Below are 22,648 nucleotides of genomic sequence, written 5' to 3' on the forward strand. Positions count from 1 at the left end.
TTAAGTTAGGAAACATTGAACTCTGTTATTAGGTCAAAAACCTTTCTTATCCTTAAAATGACCTCCATCCATTTATTTATCATAAAATCATGAATTAAGCAATTGGTACATAATACAAACTATATGAGGAGATAAGGATGCAAAAATAACATGTTTTCTGTCTGCCACATTCTAATGGAGGAAATAGACATACAACAAGTAGAAAAATTTAAAGCATTTTGTTTTACTAAGTGTTTTGAAGCAATAAAGACTACGTAAGGTAAGAAGGTTAAAAAAAGACTACTTTTTGCATAATCTCTCTGAAGAAAGAACAAATAAGAAGTGTACTAAAAGATGAGGAGTTCACAGTGAGAAGAGTAGAGGTACTATTTGGGAAAGTGTTCGTGGTAGAAGGAAGAGAACGTATAGGTAACACTGATGTGTAACAAATGTACTAAAAGATGTTAAATTAAAAAAAAAAAACAACATGGGACCTGTCAACATTTAATTAGATTGAATTAAATGGTCTATAGTAATCTAGATCAGTAAGGAGTTTATTTTCTCACCTAGCAAGGATTTTGGTTAGGTGGTATAGATCAGTGAAAGTCAACCAATGAATCAGGGCTTTTCTTGACTGACTTTTATCACCATAGTTATTGTGTGTGAATACGAGGAAGGAAAGGGGGAAAACTCCAAGGGCACAAGTGCATACGGCCTTTGCATCTGAGTAGTATCTTCTGGAGATACCCAGGACAGCAGGTTCTTCTTGAATCTCACTAGTCAGGATCATTCATGTGGCCACCTACAGCACATGATCCAGGACAGCCCAGCTAATGTTTTTAAGCTCAGCACATTGATACCCTAAGCAAAATTTATGTTCCATTAGAAATGAAGATGGGGGAATGGAAATGAGCAATGTGAAAAAGGCTAGATGGATCATTGATTCTGGATGAAGCAATCTATAGGCCATGCTATGAAGGCTGAAATATATTTTATTCCTGGAGGAATGTTATTTTAGGCAGGATAGAGATAGAATAAAAGCTAAATTTACTTCTTGTATGATAAAACTCACATCACAGATTGTTTCAAAGATATAAAGATTTCCTCTATGATTTGTTAAGGTTGTTGGGCTTTGTTATACACACATTTTGCTTTATTTTTGGTTATCATTTAGATTTCTTTGTGTATTTTTGAGTTAGCATTCTTGTCAAACAACTTAGATGCAATCATGATATATTCTATAACTCTATACAAATAACCTATCATTTAATATTTAGAATTCAGTAGTAGAGAAATTGAATGAGCTATAATATTTATTTTTTTCTTCCAAGATAGCAATGCTAAGTTTACTGTGTTAATTTCACTGTTTTATTTTGACTTTCCAGAGAATAAAATCACAAAATTACAACATATCTGCAAGACCAAATATTACACACAGGTGTTTTATATGTAATATGCTATATATATTTATATACTTATTCATACAGAGACTCTAATTTTTGGGACTGGAGAAGACTGCCGTTAGTGGTCAGCATCAAGTGAGGTGACTAAAATCACCTTAAAATTAACTTGCCAAGGAAATTAGTTTGTCCTCTAAAAACTGCACACTTCACCTTCCTCATTTCCAACCAATAACACAGTTATCTGCCCACTTAGGACCAAACCCAGATGCCATACCTGATTCTTCCCTTTTCTTTACCATCTAGCCTATTAAAAAGGTTAGGCTAATGCCCATAATTTGTAGTATTTTCCATCAAGGCTATTCTCCTACCTTAAGGTATTTGCACTTGTAATTCCCTCTTAGAATAATTTTCCCCCATTCTTTGCCTCCTTCATATTTCCTTCACTGTCATCGGTGAGGTCTTCTCTAACCCTCATGTTTAAAACTGGACTGGCTTCCTTCCTACAAATGTCCTCCCTCTTTTTAATTTATGCTCCTTTACAGCATGTCCATCACCCAACATGCTATGTGTTTTACTTGCATATTCTGTTATGGTCTTTCTCTTCTTTAAAATATATAAGCACTATGAAAAAAGCAGTGATTTTTGCATGTTTTGTCTATAGCCACATTCTTTCTTCTAAAACATGATTGGAGTTAGGAAAATCCAATCATGAATCAATTTTTGTATATAAGAATGCAATTTTAGGATAAATTTAAGTAATTAGTGCTTCTTCTTAGTGACTTTGGACTAGGCATCTTCCATCACTGTTCATCTCAATTTTGTTTCTATGATTTTGTTTTAAATTTCTTAACACCACAATGTCTCTGATCCTTGTGTTACAATTCTTACCATTCAGTTATATTTTAGAAGCAAATTAGAATTTCATATGCACAAAAGTTTGAAAATGACCATCATATAATCATAACCTACAGAAAACAAAAAGTCTCAAAGCTGTGACAACCTCTCAAGAGAACAAAAAACAGGCCATTTAATTTTAAAAGATTGTAAGCTGTAAAATCTAATATATTTTGAGCCAAGAAAAGAGTAAAGTAAAACTTCATAAAGCATATCATAGGAGACCTAAGGCTTCCATAGAAATAAATGTGTAAAGGTAATACTTAAAATCATGATTTTGAACAAATCAACTCAAAAATTATAAAAATGTACATTCCAGCAGGTTTAAAATTGTTATAACTTTATAAGCTTGAATAAGCCTAATGTATATTTTTTTTCTGAATCAACTTGAAGCAACCTCAACTATTATAGTTCTAATAATTTTACAAGCAAAATAAAAATAAAAGGAAATTTATGAGTTAGTTTGTATGGTTATTTTATGTTAGAGGAAGAGGAAATCTGAGTTAGATGTTGTCCTTGCATATTTCTCTATTACAGACATCTCCAATGCAGCCATCATATAGATGGCTCAGGATCTAGTGTAAACTATAATCATAGGCATTGAGACAAATAGAGCATATATAATCTCTCATTTAGAGTCTTTTCATACAATGGGCTTTTTATTATTTTATTTTAATGAGTCCAGATACATTTTGACATTATTCTCTCCATCTTATTTTCCCATAAAGTATAAAGTTCCTTACCTTCAATACCCTTACTTAGAGATTGACAAGGACCTCACCTTTCATTTGAGTAACTGCAATTATACTTGGGAATTTGAGCGAACTTGGTTATAATACTCTTTTCCACATTAGAAGTGGGAAAATTTTGTCTCTGTGGAATATGTCAGCCAATGAATAATTACTAAGTTAATTTTCGTCGTCTGTTCTAAATAGATGGTAATTTCCATCATGTCAAATTTTCAGAAGGCAGTTATTATTAAACTAAAATAATTATGTAAAATAGGGTAAAAATCGTACAAGTAATTAGAGAGTAAACCTAAGCCATACAAGTGCCTAATTCAACATTATTCAGAATAAAACTGAAAAGGACAGCATCAATGTGGGTTTTTAATGGGAACATATTATTATTATCTGATGACATAGCTTTAGGCAAATTATTTAACAAGTATCTAAGAAAATCAGAAGTACAAATATAACTTAATCACAAGGATTTATTTTTAAAAGTCAGAAACAATTCTTTGGCCATTATATTTTACACTGTAAATATTATGATGTTATTTGTCTGTAGACTTATGAAAGATAAGAAACTGTTGGCTGAATGGGTGATGCCTTCTTATGGGAGATGCTGTTAGGATAAATTCTGAAAAAGAGGAGATATAAAGTTCTCAGTATTCACTCTGATACCTACTTTATCTACTCACATGAGACACATTAAAGAGAAGAGAACATTTTTCTCTTTTACTTTGTAAGAAAAGTAAAAGAACAGCGTTTGTTCTTCTAGCCAACTAACTCTTACCATTACTTGAAATTTAGTATTTCTACTTCATATTTTGATTATTATGATAATTTAAACTATATGTTCATCATTCCCATAGGTTAAAATGATAATGTTGACAACTTCATGTGGTTCAGTGTAATATGTCTGATGGTTTTCCTCTCAGTTCTGCATTTCTGTATGAATATAGTTAGTGTTCATATTCAACAAAAGTGTTAATGCTATCTATAATTAATGAATAAGACTTTAGGGGATAAAGATGGTTCTCCTCCCTTTTAAGATGATAAATTTTATGTTCAAAGACACTGTCTCTTCTGGCCAGTTAATAAATTGTGTTAAATAATATTAAATAAATTCTTATAGGCTTAATTTGTGAACACTTAGTGAACACTGTCTTGACTTTAGATGATGATTTCATAGTTTTTAAAATGATTAATAATCATATTTTCCTTTGGTGTATTATTATATAGTATTTCATTTGATGTTTATTTATCAGAAAATAAATTCAGTGCTTAAGTGAAATGGAAGCACATTTGATAGTTTTCTTTCATTGCTGTTCAGTATTGGAAATTAAAAATATTTTCCAAATATGATTAAAATGTATGAACTATGACAATTATTTATATATTTTCACATAAATTTTATATTTTAATAGTTTCCAAATGCAAAAACTTAATCTGTAGGAAAGGGAACATCAATATTTCTTCTAAAGAAATTCTTTAAATATCCAAGATAGAAAGATGCATGCATACACATATACACAAACATAAACTGATGTAATGTTATTAAAGATTGTAATAATGCAAATGTACATTTCTATTACTTATGTTTAAAGGTCATTAGAGGAGTTCCCATTGTGGCTCAGTGGTTAACAAATCCGACTAGAAACCATGAGGTTGGGGGTTTGATCCCTGGCCTTGCTCAGCGGGTTAAGGATCCAGCATTGTTGTGAGCTGTGGTGTAGGTCACAGATGCAGCTGGAATCCTGCGTTGCTGTGGCTCTGGCGTAGGTGGGTGGCTACAGCTCCAATTGGACCCCTAGCCTAGGAACCTCCATATGCCACGGGAGCGGCCCTAGAAAAGGCAAAAAGACAAAAAAAATAAAATAAAATAATCATAATAAAATAAAGGATACTAGAGAATAAATGGTAGAAAATTATTTTTAAACTAAACACATTATTTTAAAATGAACAAATGAATGAGAAATTTATTTTTTATTTGAAAAGCAAACTAAGGAATTAATATTCAGATGAAGTGGTGTCATCACTATCATTAATTGGTTTAATTGGTGGCATAGCAATTTAAATGACACGTTCAAGTTCTCATAAATTAGAAATGCATTCCTATGAATAATAAAGCCATTATCCAATTCTTTCTCACTAATTTTATTCCCCCCAAATTTGATTTTTTAAAAGTGAAGTTAAAAATCTTGTCTTTGGCTTTATTATAAGAAAAAAAAGTATTCTTAATACTGTGAAAATAAATGATACCTTGTCATGAATTTTTATGGACACACATACACAAAGTGATGAATAAAACTGATGAAGTAGGACTCGAATATTCTGCAATATAATGAGCTTCATTTTGGTCCCTCAATATTTATCTTCATATGATAATCTGATATGGGTGAAATCTTTAGGAATTTAAATAACTTATTTAAAAATAATTTGAATTAATATCTGTATTTATGTATTTTCTCTAGTAACTTGAATTTCACCTGTTTCTCTATCTTTGTTTATCATTTCCTACACTAATTCATTACTTTTGCAAATCAAAAGAAATTTGTGTAGATATATCTATGTGTTTTAACATTATAATATTTTACTAAACACTGTGTAAGTGAAATTAAATACTATATATTTAAGTAAAGTTTGTTCATTCAAGGGTTAGGGTTAGGGTTAGGGTTAGGGTTAGGGTTCATGTTCATATTTGTGTAGGAAAAATGTTCACATTTGTGGGCATCAGTTCTCACCCTCTATCATTAAAGGGCACTTTGAATCATTTTTCCTATTCTAGTGTTTTTTTGTCTGCTGACAAAATGAAGGACAAATGAGACACAAATGAAAATTGGGCTTTTCTCTAATTGTCTTATTTGGACAGCCATAGATTTAATTTTTATATGTATGCATGAATCTCTATTATTCTCAGAACCAGGACTTGGTGGTGTTGCTTTTTTTTTTATTATTATTCTTTTTTTTTTTTTGTATTTGGTCTTTTCAGGGCCACACCCAGGGCATATGGATGTTCCTAGGCCAGGGGTTGAAATGGAGCTGCAGCCGCTGGCCTATGCCAGAGCTACAGAAATGTCAGATCCCAACCGCATCTGCGACCTACACCGCAGCTCTCAGCAACACCAGGTCCTTAACTCACTGAGCGAGGCCAGGGATCGAACCCACAAGCTCATGGTTCCTATTCATATTCGTTTCCACTGCACCACGATGGGAACTCCTGGTGGTGTTGCTTTTAAGGGGCTTGAGGGGCACAGACCTCACAGCCACAAGGTAAGTTCCAATACTCTGCTCACACAAATGAGGTTCACTAGATTTGGGTGTTCTACATATTTGTCGGTACGTATCTAAAGTCAGGATGAGCATTACTTTGGTTATTAAGCACAGAATAAGGAGAGATGAATGGAGCTCACATTTAGAAACTGGCTTGAGATCACAGTATGACGAGAGAATGCACTGGCAGTTGCTAACAGGATCAGTGCCATGCAATGCACCATATCCAAAAAGTGTGTCCGCAGCGTTTGGTATGCTATGTTGTTGTTTTCCTAGAATACATTCTTCCATGTAATTTTTTATATATAGTCAACTTCATCAATCTTTTCCCTAATAGTTGCAAAGGTATAAATATAATTCTATATACTTTTACCACTCTGAATTATTGTTTTCTTCAAAAATTTTTTTTAAGTTTAGCTACTAAAGCAATCATTTGTTTGCAGTCAATTCTGTGAAAAACACATAAGGTGACCATATTGTTACTTAATATACTTATGTTACCAGTCTTACTAATTATTTAAGAATACAAATTATTTAAGAAACAAAACCGTAAACAATAACTTTATATTACCCATGAAAGACAGGAGTCCCCTAGTAGCTCAGGGGTTTAAGGATACTGCATGTCACTGCTGTGGCTTGGATTGCTGCTGTGGTGCAGGTTTGATACCTGGACCCAGAACTTCTGCATGCCACAGGCATGGCCAAAAAAAGCAAAACAAAAATAAAGACAAATTTTTTTGGAGTTCCCGTCGTGGCTCAGCAGAAATGAATCTGACTTGGAACCATGAGGTTGCAGGTTCAATCCCTGGCTTTGCTCAGTGGGTTTAGAATCCGGCGTTGCTGTGAGCTATGGTGTAGGTCCCAGACGCGGCTTGGATCCCATGTTGCTGTGGTTGTGGCATAGGTCAGAAGCTACAGCTCCGATTCGACCCCTAGCCTGGGAACCTCCACATGCCACAATCGTGACCCTAAAATGCAAAAGACAAAAATAAATAAATAAATAAATAAATAAAGACAAACTTTTTCAGTACAAAGGTGTTCCTAGAGTATAAGTTGTTCTTGAGTGTTACTTGAAAATATTCAGTATTCAAATATTCATTCAAAAATTAATATAAATTTTAATTATTAAATAATCAGAAAATGTAGCCCTGATTTATGTCACCATTTGTTGTGAGTGATTATTTTTTCACCAAAAAGTAACCATTACCAAATGCCCAGCAATGATGGAAAATTGCGTTAATTATTAAGCATTGGAGTCCCCTGGTGCCTCAGTGTGTTAAGGATCTGGTGTTGTCACTGCTGTGACTTGGGTTCAATCCCTCACCCAGGAACTTCCACATGCTGTTGGTGGGACAAAAATAAAATAATTTTTAAAAAGTTTAAAAAAATCATTAAGTATTTACATTATGTATATGATGGTATATATTAAAATGAGGATTTAGAATATTGTAGTTACATAATTTTGATATCTATGTTACTTAAGTAAATTGAGTATATGCTTTCAGATACCTGCTCAACATATATACATATTTATTATATACATATTGTTCTTTAGTGATGAAAAAACCAAGATATTTTAAATATTTTTTATTCTGAATAGTGAGATTATGTTTTCTATTAGTTTCTAACAACAAGAATCCATTCTAATTTAATCAGAAAGTAATTTATTTTGGAGAACTAGGAGGCTTACATTTATTGGAATCTCTGCATGAGTAGACTCTATTTCTCTCAGAACAACAAAGCAAACAGTCCTTCAAGAGAAGAGTATTCAATTCCAATATTTCAATGCTGGGTACTCAGGAAGCCGTGTCAAGAGTCCTGACATCAAGACCACACTACTTTTTTACAGTCTCCACAACCAAACTGATTGCCCCAACCGTGACCTCCATAAAGCTGGCTAAAAAACCCTGAGAACTGTTACAGCTTAGCTTCTGTACTTCTTACAAAACATCTGCAGAGGCATCACCCAAGATATCTATAGCTGTCTTCAAAATCTGGTCCACATGCACTGTTTGGCAGTAGCTACATTCTATTTAAGATCTGAATTGTTTGGAAGTTTGGAAAGCCCAGTACTTATTCCAGTCTCTCATGCACAGTAAGACACGTGAAAGTGAGCCATTGTGCAATTATCTATCACACAGATATTAAAAATGCCTTCTTGCAGGTTTTAATGCCTTCATCCAACAGTCTGCAAAGACTTTTATTTTGAATCTAAATATTCAAGCACTCCATAGTCATTAGCATACACACAGCACCTGTTATACATATTAATAAAAACACAAATTCCTTTCTCTAATTCAGTACCCTCCTCTCAATATTTTTTTCTGTTACTCTATAATTTATCCTTAATTTTATTTAAAGGGTATGCTGAAAACTTTAATATTGTTTGTGAATTTTTGAGTATTAAAAAAAAATCTGGAGCCGAACAATCAAAGACCTTTTAAAACTATCATTCTATGGTCCACCATATCCTAGATTTGTATTAGAGGAGCTTCACTCAGCTCCTGGCTACCTTTTACCAATTAAGCAGATGCTATTCTATTTTAGGTGTCGTTTTTTTTAAACAGTGGAGAAATTGGCATTTTGCTCCGGGTGATTGGCCTTCATTTAGAATGTTTATACTTCATTAAAAAAATGGAACCGAGAGTCTATTTCTTGATGAAAATAATCATATGCGTAAACTCAACCTTAAACCCACCTAGCACTTAGCAGTTATATAATTCTAGACCTTAGCAGTAATTCTGCTATTATTACTACTAACTTAGGATTACTTTCTTTAAAACTAAAAAGCTACATTAATTATACTAAGCACTTAAAATGCCTTATCCCTTAAAACAAAAACTTGTGAGATATATGTTGTTAAATCTTAATTTCCGTTATTATGAAAGTTGGAACTTAGTTAATAGTAGGACTTGATTTTCATCAAACTCTTTCTTGGTCCTGTATTGGTTTTCTGTTGCTGTGTAACAAATCGCCCAAACTCAGTGGCTTGAAACACCATACCTTTTTGGGAGTTTGGGATTGGCGTATGCACACTATCGTCTATGGAACGGATGGTCAATAGGGGAACCTGCTGTATAACACAGAGAACTCCACTCAGCATTTTGTAATTACCTGTATAAGAAAAGAATCTGAAAAATTACGTATTCAATATTCTGATTACCTATATAGAAAAAAATTTGAAAAAGATGGATATGTATATATGTATAATTGAATCACTTTGCTGTACAGCAGAAATTAACACAACATTATAAATCAACTATACTTCAATAAGATTTTTTTTAAATAGAAAAAAAAAACACCTTTATAATCTCACAGTTTCTGTTAGTCAGGAGTGACAAGGTTTATCTAGGTATTTTGCTAAGAATCTCACACAACTACAATCAAGTTAGAATTCATGCTTTTGTGGAAACAAAGAAAAATCCACTTTCAGGTTCATTTAAAGTGTTGGTAGCATTCGTTTTCTTGCATCTATAGAACTTAAGCACCTGTTTCTGGTTGGCTGTTGGCAGAAAGCTTTTTTTAGATCTTTGCCAGGGGGGTTATATAACATGGCTGCTTACTACTACCAGGGAGGCCAGGTAGAGAATCTCTACAGCCAATCAGCTAGAAACATGGATTCTTATAAAATGTAATATAATCACAGGAGTACTCTTTCACCAACTGAGCTGTGTTTTATTCATGGAAGCATGTCACAGGACACAATCACACCCAAGTGTGCGGTGGTTATAAAAGGGTGTAAACACTAGCAGACAGGAATTACGAGGGCCGCTCTGGAGCCTGTCTGCCATGGCTTACTCTAAAGTTCCCAGAGATTCTTGTCCCTCCCAAATGAAAAATACATCCACCATTCCATGTCCTAAGTCTCCAAAATCTTATAATAAATCCATTAGTGTCTGCTCAAAATATAGGACCTAAATTAAGTCTATATTTGGATGTGGTCCCTTAGGTGTAGTTCCTATCAAATGACATTGATCTGTGAAACTGAAGAGACTGGTAATCTCCTCCTTCCTCATACATGCAACATACAATGGTGGGACAGGCCTAAGATAAGAGCTATAAATATTCCTATCCATGAGGGAAGGTTACAAAGAGTCACTTGTCTATACCAGTTTTGAAATACAGTCGGGAAAATGTTGGCTGTTTCTTTGATTAGGTTTCAGTGCCTCTCAGTGGATTAGGTCCATACCTCTTTAGCTGTCTTTGGGTCCTTAGTTTTGTTCTCCAAGTCACACTTCCTTTTTAATGAGAGGTAGCACTTATTTTATCAGCTTGTTTCATGCCAATAGACATTTGAGACTCTGGCAACCTTCTTTCTTTTGAAATGTCTTCTTTTAGTCCAACTTGACTGTATTGTTGAAGAGAGAAATTTCTCAAAAAACCGCGTAGGTCTTTGGTGGATTTCACGAAGGTTAATTCTACCAACTACACACACAGATCTTTTCAAAATAAGCCCTTGACTGCTAGGAGATCCTGCTAAGATGACTGAGGGATAGCCCCGTTAAACCTCCTGAAGCCTCTATGGTTTATTTAGAAAGTATGTGAGGCAGAAGATTAAGAGTCCTTAACCTTCAAGGGACACCACATGGCTGAATACTCTAACCCTTTGATCTTTTGAAATTTTTACCACAGGATTATAGAGTCCATCCTTGGCTTTTTCTCTAGATTACCCTTTTTAAACATTACTTGAAAACCATTTCTTAGTTTTAGCATCCTTGCTACCAGGGGATATTGAGAATTTACAAAATTATCCGATCCTGTTTCCTTTTTATTTAACAGTTGTTTCTTCAATTCATCTTGCTCCTCTAGCATTTTACAATAATCAGTAGGAAGTAACCAGTACACATTCAGTATTTTTTTGGTAAATCACCTTAGCTACATATCCAAGTTCATCACTTAAAATTCTGCTTTCCATATATTTCATGAGAAAATTTTGCTAAACTTTCTGCCACTACCTAACAAGGATCTATTTTCCTCTAGTTTCCAATAACATATTATCACATGCTTTTGAGTTCTCATTGTTAGAGTCCTTAAAGTACAGATTTATACTAATAGTCTATTGAAAATAATTTAGGATTTTTCTATTATGCTCCTCAGAATTTCTCCGACCTCTACCCACTGCTTACTTCCTAAGCTACTCCTACATTCTTAGGTATTTATTACAGCAGCACCTCACTTTGAGGTGCCAAAATCTGTATCAGTTATCTATTACTTCTTAACATATTACCACAAACTGAGTGGTTAAAGACAGTGCACATTTATTATCTCACAGTTTCTATGTCAAAAACCTGAGCTCTATTTATTGGGATCCTCTGGGGAAGGCCTCACAAGACTATGACCAAGATTTTAGCTTGGATGTGTTCTTATCTGGAGGCTCAGCTGGGGAAGAATCTACTTCTAAGCACACTCTGGTTGTTGGCAGAACTCATTTCCTTATGTCTTTAGGACTAAGGTGCCAGCTTCTTGCTAAGTGCCAGCTGGAGGTTTCTCTCAGTCTCTAGAAGCTGCCCTCAGACCCTTGCCAAATAGACTTGCCAAATGACTGCTTACCTATTAAAAGCCAAATGGGGAGAGATTTTTCTCTACAGTCTGCCTGCTAAGAATGTGGAATAATATGGAGACTTACATAACAAAATTACAGAGGTGATGTCCTACCTCCCATCATCTCTGCATATTCTATTAGTTAGAAGAAAGGTCAGAAGACACCCAAGGTAAGAGCATGAACACCAGGAGGTAGGATCATGATTGGGCCACCCTAAAAGTCTGTCCACCACTGGTAAAAACCCCAAGTTCTTATACATACTAAAACTAGGCTTATAATTTTTAAATATAATTTTTTTAAACTGTAAAATGTATTTATTCTTCCAAATGCTTCAATGACAATCACTCCCACTACCCAAAGAAACCCATGGAAGGATGATGACGAAATTTCTAAAAACTTAAAATCCACTCTTTAATACATTTATATAATAGTACTGACAATGACCATAGCTCTCTCAAAATGAAAATTACCTTATGCATATTGTTTTAAAATATAATTAATTGAATGTATATGATTACTGGTATAATTAATATACATTTATATAACAAAATAGCAGGTAGTTAAAATATTTCAAAATTGTTTAAAAAGAATAAAAAAGAACTCTAATTTCCACAAAGTTAGACTCTATACTAAAACATTATAATTATGCTATTCAGCATGAAACACAATAGGAAACCATTAATACTCAGTTATTTAAATGACTATCCCCTTGCTTCTAGCTTCGATGTTGTTTTCCACTTAATTTTCAATGAATTTTAGAGTAATTAATGCAGTCGATATAAAACTTTCAAGTAACTGATATATTTATTACTCAAAACTTCATTTGTCTGTTTTCGCAAAGGTAAAATCTAATTCAGTGTACATGTCTCATTTCTCTTTCTCAAAGGTATTATTTTTAATTGAGTCTTGCAAATTGCTTTAATTAGCTTAGTTTTTCTTTATTCTCAGGCTGTTATATTTCAATCCTTATAGGATGAAGGCTTTGTTTTGCATTTAAAATTAGTTTTACACTGTAGTAAAATCTTGCATACAAAATACCACACCAGCTGCAGCATTTCCACCACCATTATAACCAGGAACAAGAAAAGGATAAGAAACTTAGAAAGTATACAAGCCCAAATGGAGAAGCAAATCTCAAAATGACAAAATAAAAGTTCAAAGTTTCTTCCTTATGATACTATCAGATAATTTTTTTACAATTTTAGAAAATATGCATTAATTTTTAGAATCAAATGTCACAGTAATTGGGAACGAACTAAAGAATAGTTAAACTTTTAGGAATCATGTAGAGTTAGAAAATGATTATTTAGGGCACAAGGCCTAGGAACATTTTCTAAGTTCTTAACAAAATTTATTTACCCATGTGAATTTTCTCTCACTATTGAAACAGAAAGATGTAATCCTAAAATTATTTTCCTATCAATTTGCAAAGCTCACTATAAAACACAGTTAAATTATATAAAAGAGCAAATGAAATTTTTCCATTTTTAGTTTTATTTGTTAATTATAGACTACTTAGTAAACAGTTTATGGAATAAAATTTTCAGTTACCCACAATCACTGCAAAATAAGTCAATTCCTTGTATGATGAGGCCTGCTCATCAACCCAGGTCCCGAAGTCAGTGGTGCTGTAGAAATAAGAAGAAAAAGACACAGAAATAGAATGGGGATCAGGGGGCTACCACCTTCAAGAGGAAATAGCAACCCTCTGAGCCAACTCATGGTTTTTATTTACTATTTTCTGCTTCCTTGTATGTGTAGGGGATACATAGGTATTTTACTTCAAACTTAATGGAAACAAGATATGCTAGGTCAGTCATTCCTCAGTACATAAAGTAATCATAAATGTTTTAGCCCTCCCAGGCAGTAATTTGTTGTTTGCTTCAAGCCATCTATGGCCTCTCCCATAAATCCCCCAAGGCTCCAGTCCTGAGAATGTCAGAGCTGATGGTTTTCCATCAGCAACATCAGTGCTTCAGCAGTCTTGTTTTCAAGATGCCATTCTTTGATGTTGTTCTCATTCGTTTTGCCTCAAGGGTCATGAGAGAGTCACAAGACTTTGAATAGACTGACCTTCTACAGCCACTCTATGGTGCCAGTCTTTTCTTTCCATTCTTTGTCAAGTCACATATTCATGCCTCCAACAGTTGTACAACTTCCTTTATTTCTCTATGAATGTTTTGCATCCAGTCCTAATGTCTAAAGTAGTATTGTTCGAGAGAAATATAATGCAACTCATATATGTAATTTTTAATTTTCTGATGCATTACAAGATGTACAAGGAAATGGTTGAAATGAATTTTAACAATATATTTTGTCTTAACTGGTATGTACAAAATATATAGCACATGTGATAGTTTCATGCCAACCTGGCTGGGACATAGTGCCCAAATTTTTGCTCAAATCATTGTCTAGATGTTTCTGTGAGGATTTTTTTAAAATGAGCCTCCATGTAAATAAGCAGACTTTGAATAAGGCAGATTTCTCTCCATAATATGGGTCTCATTCATTCATTTTAAGGTCTGAATAGAATAAAAAACAGATATCTGAGTTAGAAGGAATTCTGTCATCAGATGGCCTTTGGACTTGAACTTCAATATCAGCTCTTCCTGGAGCTCTAGCTTGATGGCTAAACAACACTGCCTGATTTGGATTTCCCAACCTTCCTCGTCCCAGTAGCCACTCTTTCTCGCTTTTGAATTATAAGTAGTTTTGCCATCAGAATCTGTTTATCTGAATAATTATGTGTATCCTAGATTGATTTCTCCAAGATTAAGTTTTGGGAGAAAGAGTCAAAACTTGAATGCTATTAATAATATGTATTAAAAGTGAGATTCAGTGGTGATGTTCCTATATGCTTGCTACATAATGGGTTACAGAATGCCTTTCAAGTGTTATATTTAGTTATAGCAAATGTTCTGAAATGTAAGGGCTTCAAGCTAACATAATTTTATAAGGTTTTTTTTTTTTAAAGCAATGGGTTTGCAATTAACTTGTAACTGGTTATGAGTTAGAAAACCTTGCTACAGCTATCTTACATGTTATTGCATATAACAATAAATAACATGACGGGTGTGTAAAATTCAGATTCCAAGGGTCTACTCACCAAAGACTCACTCACTGGGGATGTGAGACACGGGAAACAGTCTGATAAGTCTTACTATATTAAACTTATAATCCGATGCTTACTCAAACTGTTCCAAGGCAATAAATTTTCATTTGTCAGTGCTGTTAAGTACTAGTAGGTCAGCCATGGCATTTTTCTCTCTGGGGAAATAGAGCTGTTTTTTTTTTTTTTTTTTTTTTGCATTTTTCTAGTCTTTCTATTTCAGGACCTTAAAATGAAGTCTAATTCTGAATAATGGTAATGGCTCATGTAAAATAAAAAGTTATCACTTAGATATACAGAATAATTAATCAAAATCTATAAAAGTTGAATAATTATTTCAGTTAATTGCCTGTCACTTTTATCACTTTGAAAATTACTTGAAATTGCTGATATATTTTAAAAGCCTGAAGATGTATTGGTCAGAATACATCAAAATCAATATATTTTTTTTAGTCCAGGAACAATTTTCTTGTGAGTTTTACATGCCAAAGAAACTACTTCAATATCCAAGAGTACGTCATTGGTAGACAGTCTGGGAAACTTAGCACTAACTATTAACTAACTAAGCACTAAAATAGTATTTCTCATTTTTTCCAAATTACAGTATAAATAAAAACACAAGGTATATTTCTTAAAAATGGTGTATAATTTATGATATCTTCTACATATGCCAAACTTTCAAGCAAAGCTATCTTTTTTCTTAATTCTTGAGATTCACTGAAAATTTCTTTGACTTTTCAAGTGCATTTAAGAATTTAATAAGAATAAAACTGTAAAAGTTCCTGCTGTGGTACAGTGGGTTAAGAGGCTGAGTGCAGCCGCTTTGTTCCCTGTGGAAGTACAGGTTTGATCTCCAGCCTAGTGAAGTGGATTAGAGGATCTGCTGTTGCCGCAACTGCAACAGAGGTCACAGCTGTGGCTCGGATTCAGTCTCTGAATTGAGGAACTTCCATATGCCATGGATGCAATTATAAAAATAAAAATAAAAAAGAATAAAAACCATAGCTCCTGGAGCTTCTGTTGTGGCTCAGCAGGTTAGGAACCTTGTAGTATCCATGAGGATGCAAGCTTGATCCCTGGCCTTGTTCAGTGGGTTAAGTTTCTGGTGTTGCTGTGAGCTGTATATGTTGCAGATGTGGCTTAGATCTCGCATTGCTGTCTGTGTCATAGACTGGCAGCTGCAGCTCCAATTTGATCCCTAGCTGGAGAACTTCCATATGCTGCAAGTGTGACCGTAAAAAGAAAAAAAAAAGTAGCTATTAAGCACATTTTTTTTCTCAATATTTCCCTTTACAGATGCATTTTTGGGCCAGATTGAAATGATGCAGAATCTCCTCCAACAGATTCTTGGTTGATGCTTTTTATGAGATAGCCTCATTTTTATTTGTTTCTCCGTGTTTCATTCTTCCACAATTTTATTTATTTTTTTAATTCATTTTTGTTTCTAGGGCCAAACCCACAGCATATGAAGTTCACAGGCTAGGGATTGAATTGGAGCTGTAGCCTCTGGCGCATGCCACAACAACAGCAATGCCAAATCCCAGCTGAGTCTGTGACCTATACCACAGCTCACGGCAATACCAGATCTCTAACCCACTGAGGGAGGCCAGGGATTGAACCTGCGTCGTCATGGATACTATTCAGATTTGTTTCCACTGAGCCATGATGGGAACTCCCATTCTTCTACTTTTATTATCAGTTCACCTATTTTTTTCTATGTCAACTACTACCATCCGGCTTCTTTGTTTAATGGTTGCTTTTTGAAAACACTGTCCTATGCAAGGTGATTGCCTCTAACAAGAAGTGGGAAGGAATCCAGACTGTAACGCATTCCAGCAATTATCACTGGGAATAAAAAAGAGAAATCAGATATTCTTTGCAAAGATCATTTAAAAATATATGGTTACAAAATTTTTTTGATTCAGACCAGTTAATGTGCTCTAGTCTCAGATGATAATATGAAATGGCATAACCTCTCAGCACAGACTGATTTCTCAAGCTCATAACACATAAAATACTTAAACAGGTGTCAAAAAAGTTTTTTCCAGTGTCAAACAACCACTTTTATCATTCTCTTTTAGTAAACCTCCCAGTGTGTTTTTTAATGTATCTTTACCTAACAAAATATAGAAATATTTAATTAGGCAATATTTTTTTCATCAGAAACAGGAGAGTACAAAAATTGTCACAATATGTCAGTTAAAACACAAATACATTTATATTTCAATATGTACAGGTAATAGTAGTAAAAGATGAATCTGAAAATACAAGATTAAAATAATGCATGTAGTTAACAAGAATTTAGAACATAGTTCCAGCAGTCAATGGAGAATATTTACAACTTTTAAGTCAGAAAAGTGACATGATTAGAATTGAGTTTTAAAATATAATTCTGAAAGCAAGGTGGAGAATTCCATAAGGAGAGTCTAAAATAGTAGAAATAGGTGGACAGACTATTTTGTTAGTACAGGGATGCATGAATGAAGGACTGAAGAGAGGTTACCATCTTCAGTGTGGAAAGACAAGAACAAAATGGGAATATATTTCTTACATAGAATCAATAGAACATAGTTTCCAAATGTTGATGTGGTGAGGGTATGGAGGAAAAATGCAGCATCAACAAAAATGTCACTGCAATTCACTGCTTTAGAAGAAATGTAAACAATAATTTATAGGAGTCCTTTAGGTTGGAAATTGAAAGATTAATGCAAATAGAATTGGTGTCATAGAAATTATCATGAGTGCTGCACTTTCCAGAAAATTTTGAGAACAATTCATTTCCTACCAAAACAAAGCATAAAATTCTGGCACTAACGCCCTCTGAGAATGGATTCCCCCACCACACAAGAGCCTACATGTTCAGACATGGTTTTTTTTTGTTTGTTTTTGTTTTTTTCTTTTGAACAACTGAGGCAGGTGCATATGATGGTAACCTGATGTTTTCTTCCATGTGAGAGATGGTGAATAATTTATCTCTCCTGGCCATTCTCTTTTCTCCTAACACACACTCCCCAGGGGTAAAGAATGGATTATCTATTGATACAATTGATAGGAGAAACTCATCTTATATTATCCAAGAACGTCTTTCTTCTTTGAGGACTAGGATATCCACATAAAATTACATTTTCTCCTTTGCTCCTACACACTATAAAATTTAATTCCAGTTCATTTTGACTTCTGGTTTGATAGGTAAGTCCGTATAATGCTGGACTTTAGTAACAGGACTTTATAGGATGTAGCTTCAAACCTAGCCTTTTTTTCATCCTTCCTTCCTTAATATAGTCATTTTTCATACATTCAAAGAGTATTTCAGCATCTATTATATATCAACACTGTTGTAGAAATGAAGATATGGAAGTTAAGTTATAACCAAAGAACACTTATGTGGGTCTTACTTGATATGTGTTAAAGGAGATATGTTGCCTCCTATTGGTCATCTTTGTCTCATTTCTTAATGTTTTATAATGTGATTGAGGGAAAGGAGTCTTATTTATTAATCTTATCCCCAATGCCACACCCCACCCAAATCATTCTGGTTTCACCATTTCCCTGAATTTTATTTCTGCTGCCATGTCTCAGTTGTTTTTCTCTACCCTCTCTATTTAACCTTCAGTTCTAATTTACATGCCACTACCTCAATCCTTGGTATTGTCAGTGAAATCATATTTTCTTGTCTATCCCACTCAAAAAGTTTAACTATTTTCACCATGCCTTTTATATTATCCAGAATTTAAATAATTGATGAATAAAAGGGGTTCATTTTATTATGGAAAATTTGAATACATGAAAAATTGAATGTGTATATACATATATTAGACTAGTATATTGATTATATTAATATATTGAAATTCTGTTTAATCAATATTTATCTTCAGCAATTATTAGCACATGATCAATACATTTTTTTCAACCCCCCAATAACTTTCACAAAATATTATTTTGAAATATATTACAGATGCCTTACCATTTAATTAGTGTATATTTTGGTATTTATTTCCAAAGGATGTGTGGATATTTAAGACACATATCCACAATACTATTATCACTCCCCCCAACAAACAGAAGTTTCTTAATATTGTCAATTATATAATCAATATTGCAATGTTCAACATTTCAATTGTCTCATAAGTGTTTTGTGACTTGTTGTTTTAAATTTGATTAAATCTTAACCCAAATAAGTCCATCCTGTGGATATTTGATATGTGTTTCAAATTTCCTTAATCTATAGGTTTTCCACCCTATCTAGTCTTTTTTCTTAGCAAGTTATTGGTTGAACAAATGGGGTCATTTGTCTGGTAGAGTCTGCTATGCTAATAATTTTGCTGAATGTTCTTCTCCCCCGACCCTGCCCACTTGCTAAGGTGTTACAGGGAATATTTCTTTGCCTTCTGTATTTCCTATAATTGATACTTGAATATAGAGGCTTGCTTTAGATTATATTAAATTTGTGGTGAGTCTACTTCATAAATGGCCATTAATTCTTCCATTGATAGATGTGCTATGTCTGACTGTGCTGAGTGATAGCAGTTACTGAAGATCAGTGCCTAAATTCACGTGCATTACAAATTGTAATTCTCACACCCCATCTCCATTTACTACTTGCAGTACCACTCTTCATGTACTGGCAGGTTAGCCAATAGTTTCAAAAGCAAAATGAATTCTTTTTTTTTTTTTTTGCTTTATTTACCATTTTTTAATATCTCCATTAATGTGCCTGATAATGACTAGATTTATTTGTTCACATCAAATTATGGATTAAACAATGTGTTTTAATCTATTGCATTTATTTTAAAGATTAGAAACACAATTTTCTACCTTTGTTAATGAAAGCCTCATCAAGTTGGATCCTGAGTAATTTTGATCTGATCCTACAGATGGTGGTTTCATCCCCATAATCTAGTATGAGAATACATTACAAGTTTATCTTCTACAAACCCCATAGGTCCTTTGTGAGAAATTGTGTTTCAAGACTAGGTTATGGGCCTTATAGGTATTCACTGATACTGGAGTTACCTTTCTTAAGTGAAGGAGGCTAGTTGAGAGAAGTATATATGGTATTACATTACTCATCATCTAATCAAGGTCAGATATCTGCGCAGAGGAGAATTTACTTATAGTTTTAGAAGATGGAAAAATAAAATATAAATAAATATAAATAGTTATAATAAAAATGGCTGAAAATATATACCTAGAAAACAGCCTACTATACAGAGAGAAGATATTCCAAACTCAGGGAAATTTCAAATACAGTGATTTAATGGTACTTTTCAGTTGAGTCATTCGCCATGGTCAATAAACAAAATTAAAATGTAAAATAAAACTTTAAACTATGTCAGATTATATTTTATTTGTTATTATTGAACATGCTGTTTTTAGAATATTAATGTCAATAAACTATGAAATAGAACAGCAAAATATTAATCTATTTTTTATGCAAAGTATTATTATCAAGAGCTAAGAATTCAAGCATGAAAAAAAGAAATATAAAATAGAAGAATCTGGAGTTCCCGTCATGGCTCAGTGGTTAACGAATCCAACTGCAACCATGAGGTTGCAGGTTTGATCCCTGGCCTTGCTCAGTGGGTTAAGGATCTGACATTGCCGTGAGCTCTGGTGTAAGTCACATACGCAGCTTGTATCCTGTGTTGCTGTGGCTCTGGCGTAGGCAGGAGGCTACCTCACCGATTTGACCCTTAGCCTGGGAACCTCCATATGCCGCAGGTGTAGCCCTATAAAAGACAAAAAATAAAATAAATAAATAAAATAGAAGAAACTAAAAAACAAGTGATAAGTGGTTATTGGGAAATTACATATTTCAGTAGAGACTTATGATATATTTAATTCTGTATATTTATATGAAGCTGTATAGATTGTAACTCTAATATTCAAAAGAAGAGCTCTTCTAAAAAGAAATAATTCTATGTGACTTTGTTGGATAGTCATTTCCTAATTATAATTGTAGTCTCCTTTCCTTTCTTACAATCCCTTTACCTGGAAATAACCTTGGGTTCATCACAAACAGATGCTCAAAAAAAAACAACAACAACAAAAAAAACTGTTTAATGAATTGAGCATCATTAGTATTAAATTCAAGAGACTAAATAAGGAGTCATTTTTTAAAAACAATTTTTCCAAAATACATCCATAATTTTGAGAGTGTCTTAAAAATTTCTAGAAAAATTGTATATTCCTACCAACTTATCAGAACTCTTTCTAAAGGCACACATACATAGTACATATTTTTCCTTTAAATTTTTATAATCACATTTTAAGGTACTAAAGTATAGAGCTATTTTAATTTATAACTTTAAAATACTGTTACTGATGTTTTATTATATAAGGATTTAGTAATTTTTATACACCAACTTCAACCTAATCAATATCATCTCAACTGTACAGTATAAATGAGCTAGATATTTATGCTCCATTTTTTTAATGCTGAGTCAATTAATGGATAGTGACTAATTTATCATTCTATAATTCTACTATCAGGTGCATTTATTTATTTATAATTTTCTATGTATTTATCAGAACTATTTCCAAAATTCTCACCAACAAAACTTTAATCCTTTTTCATGTTAGGCACCGTCAGGAAATCTCTCAGATTCTCTTCGACTTCCTTCATGGAGACATCCCATTGGAATCTTTTATTCCCTTGCCCTCCATACGTGCTCTACAACTGTCATGATGCATTTTACTAACTCGTCCCTTTTGTTTGTGTCTCTTATTTTTAGTTTACTGCTTCCTTAGATTAAGGGATCTTTTCTGGTAGATCATTGACAAGGGGCCACTGAAAGGTCTATTTCTTGCATTCTTACATGTCTACAACATCATTGGCATACATTTGAAAGACAGGTTTTGATGATAAAATTTCACTTTGACATACTTTACTTTACTCAGGCTTGAAGATATTGATCCACTGTTTTCTATTATTGACACATCTGACCATAATGGGTACCTTAAAACTGTGTATGTTTTATATGTTACCTGTAATTTTTCCTCTGGTAAATTTTGGACCTCCTGTCTGACAAAGAAATGCTGAAAATATATTAAGAAGTGACTTGGCCGTGGTGTGTCCCCACCTTAGGTTTCTGTGCACAAGTTAGATGTTTCCAATTTTTTAAACAAAAATCATGTGTTTTTTTTTCTGGGCACTATTTTTATACCATTTATTTGAAATTTTCTTAACTTTAATTTTTATAGATTTTTATCTTTTGAAATATCAATCATATGATGAACCACTTTGAATATTTAATAGTTTACTCTTATAACCCTTTTTTAAAATTTAGCTATAGGAAATATCCTTAACTTTTTTTTTCTTGCTTTTTAGGGCTGCACCTGAGGCATATGGAAGTTCCCAGGCTAAGGGTTAAATCAGAGCTGTAGCTGCTGGCCTACACTACAGCCACAGCAATGCCAAAGCCAGATTTGATCCAAGCTGCCTCTGCAACCTACACCACAGCTCACGGCAACACCCAGATCATTAACCCACTGAACAGGGCCAGGAATCGAATCCTCATCCTCATGGATACTAGCTGTGTTTGTTACCGCTGAGCCACAACAGGAACTCCCTACCCTTCTAAATTATTTATTGAATTTTTGACTTTTTTACAAATAGTCCTTCTCTCTCTAATTGTTTGTCTTAAATTACATCTTTTCAAGTGGATTCAGTACCTTATTTTATATACCTGAGAATACTATATAAATATTAAAACTTTTCTCT

This window comes from Sus scrofa, chromosome 8 (genome assembly GCF_000003025.6).
Source record: "Sus scrofa isolate TJ Tabasco breed Duroc chromosome 8, Sscrofa11.1, whole genome shotgun sequence".
Taxonomy (NCBI): domain Eukaryota; kingdom Metazoa; phylum Chordata; class Mammalia; order Artiodactyla; family Suidae; genus Sus; species Sus scrofa.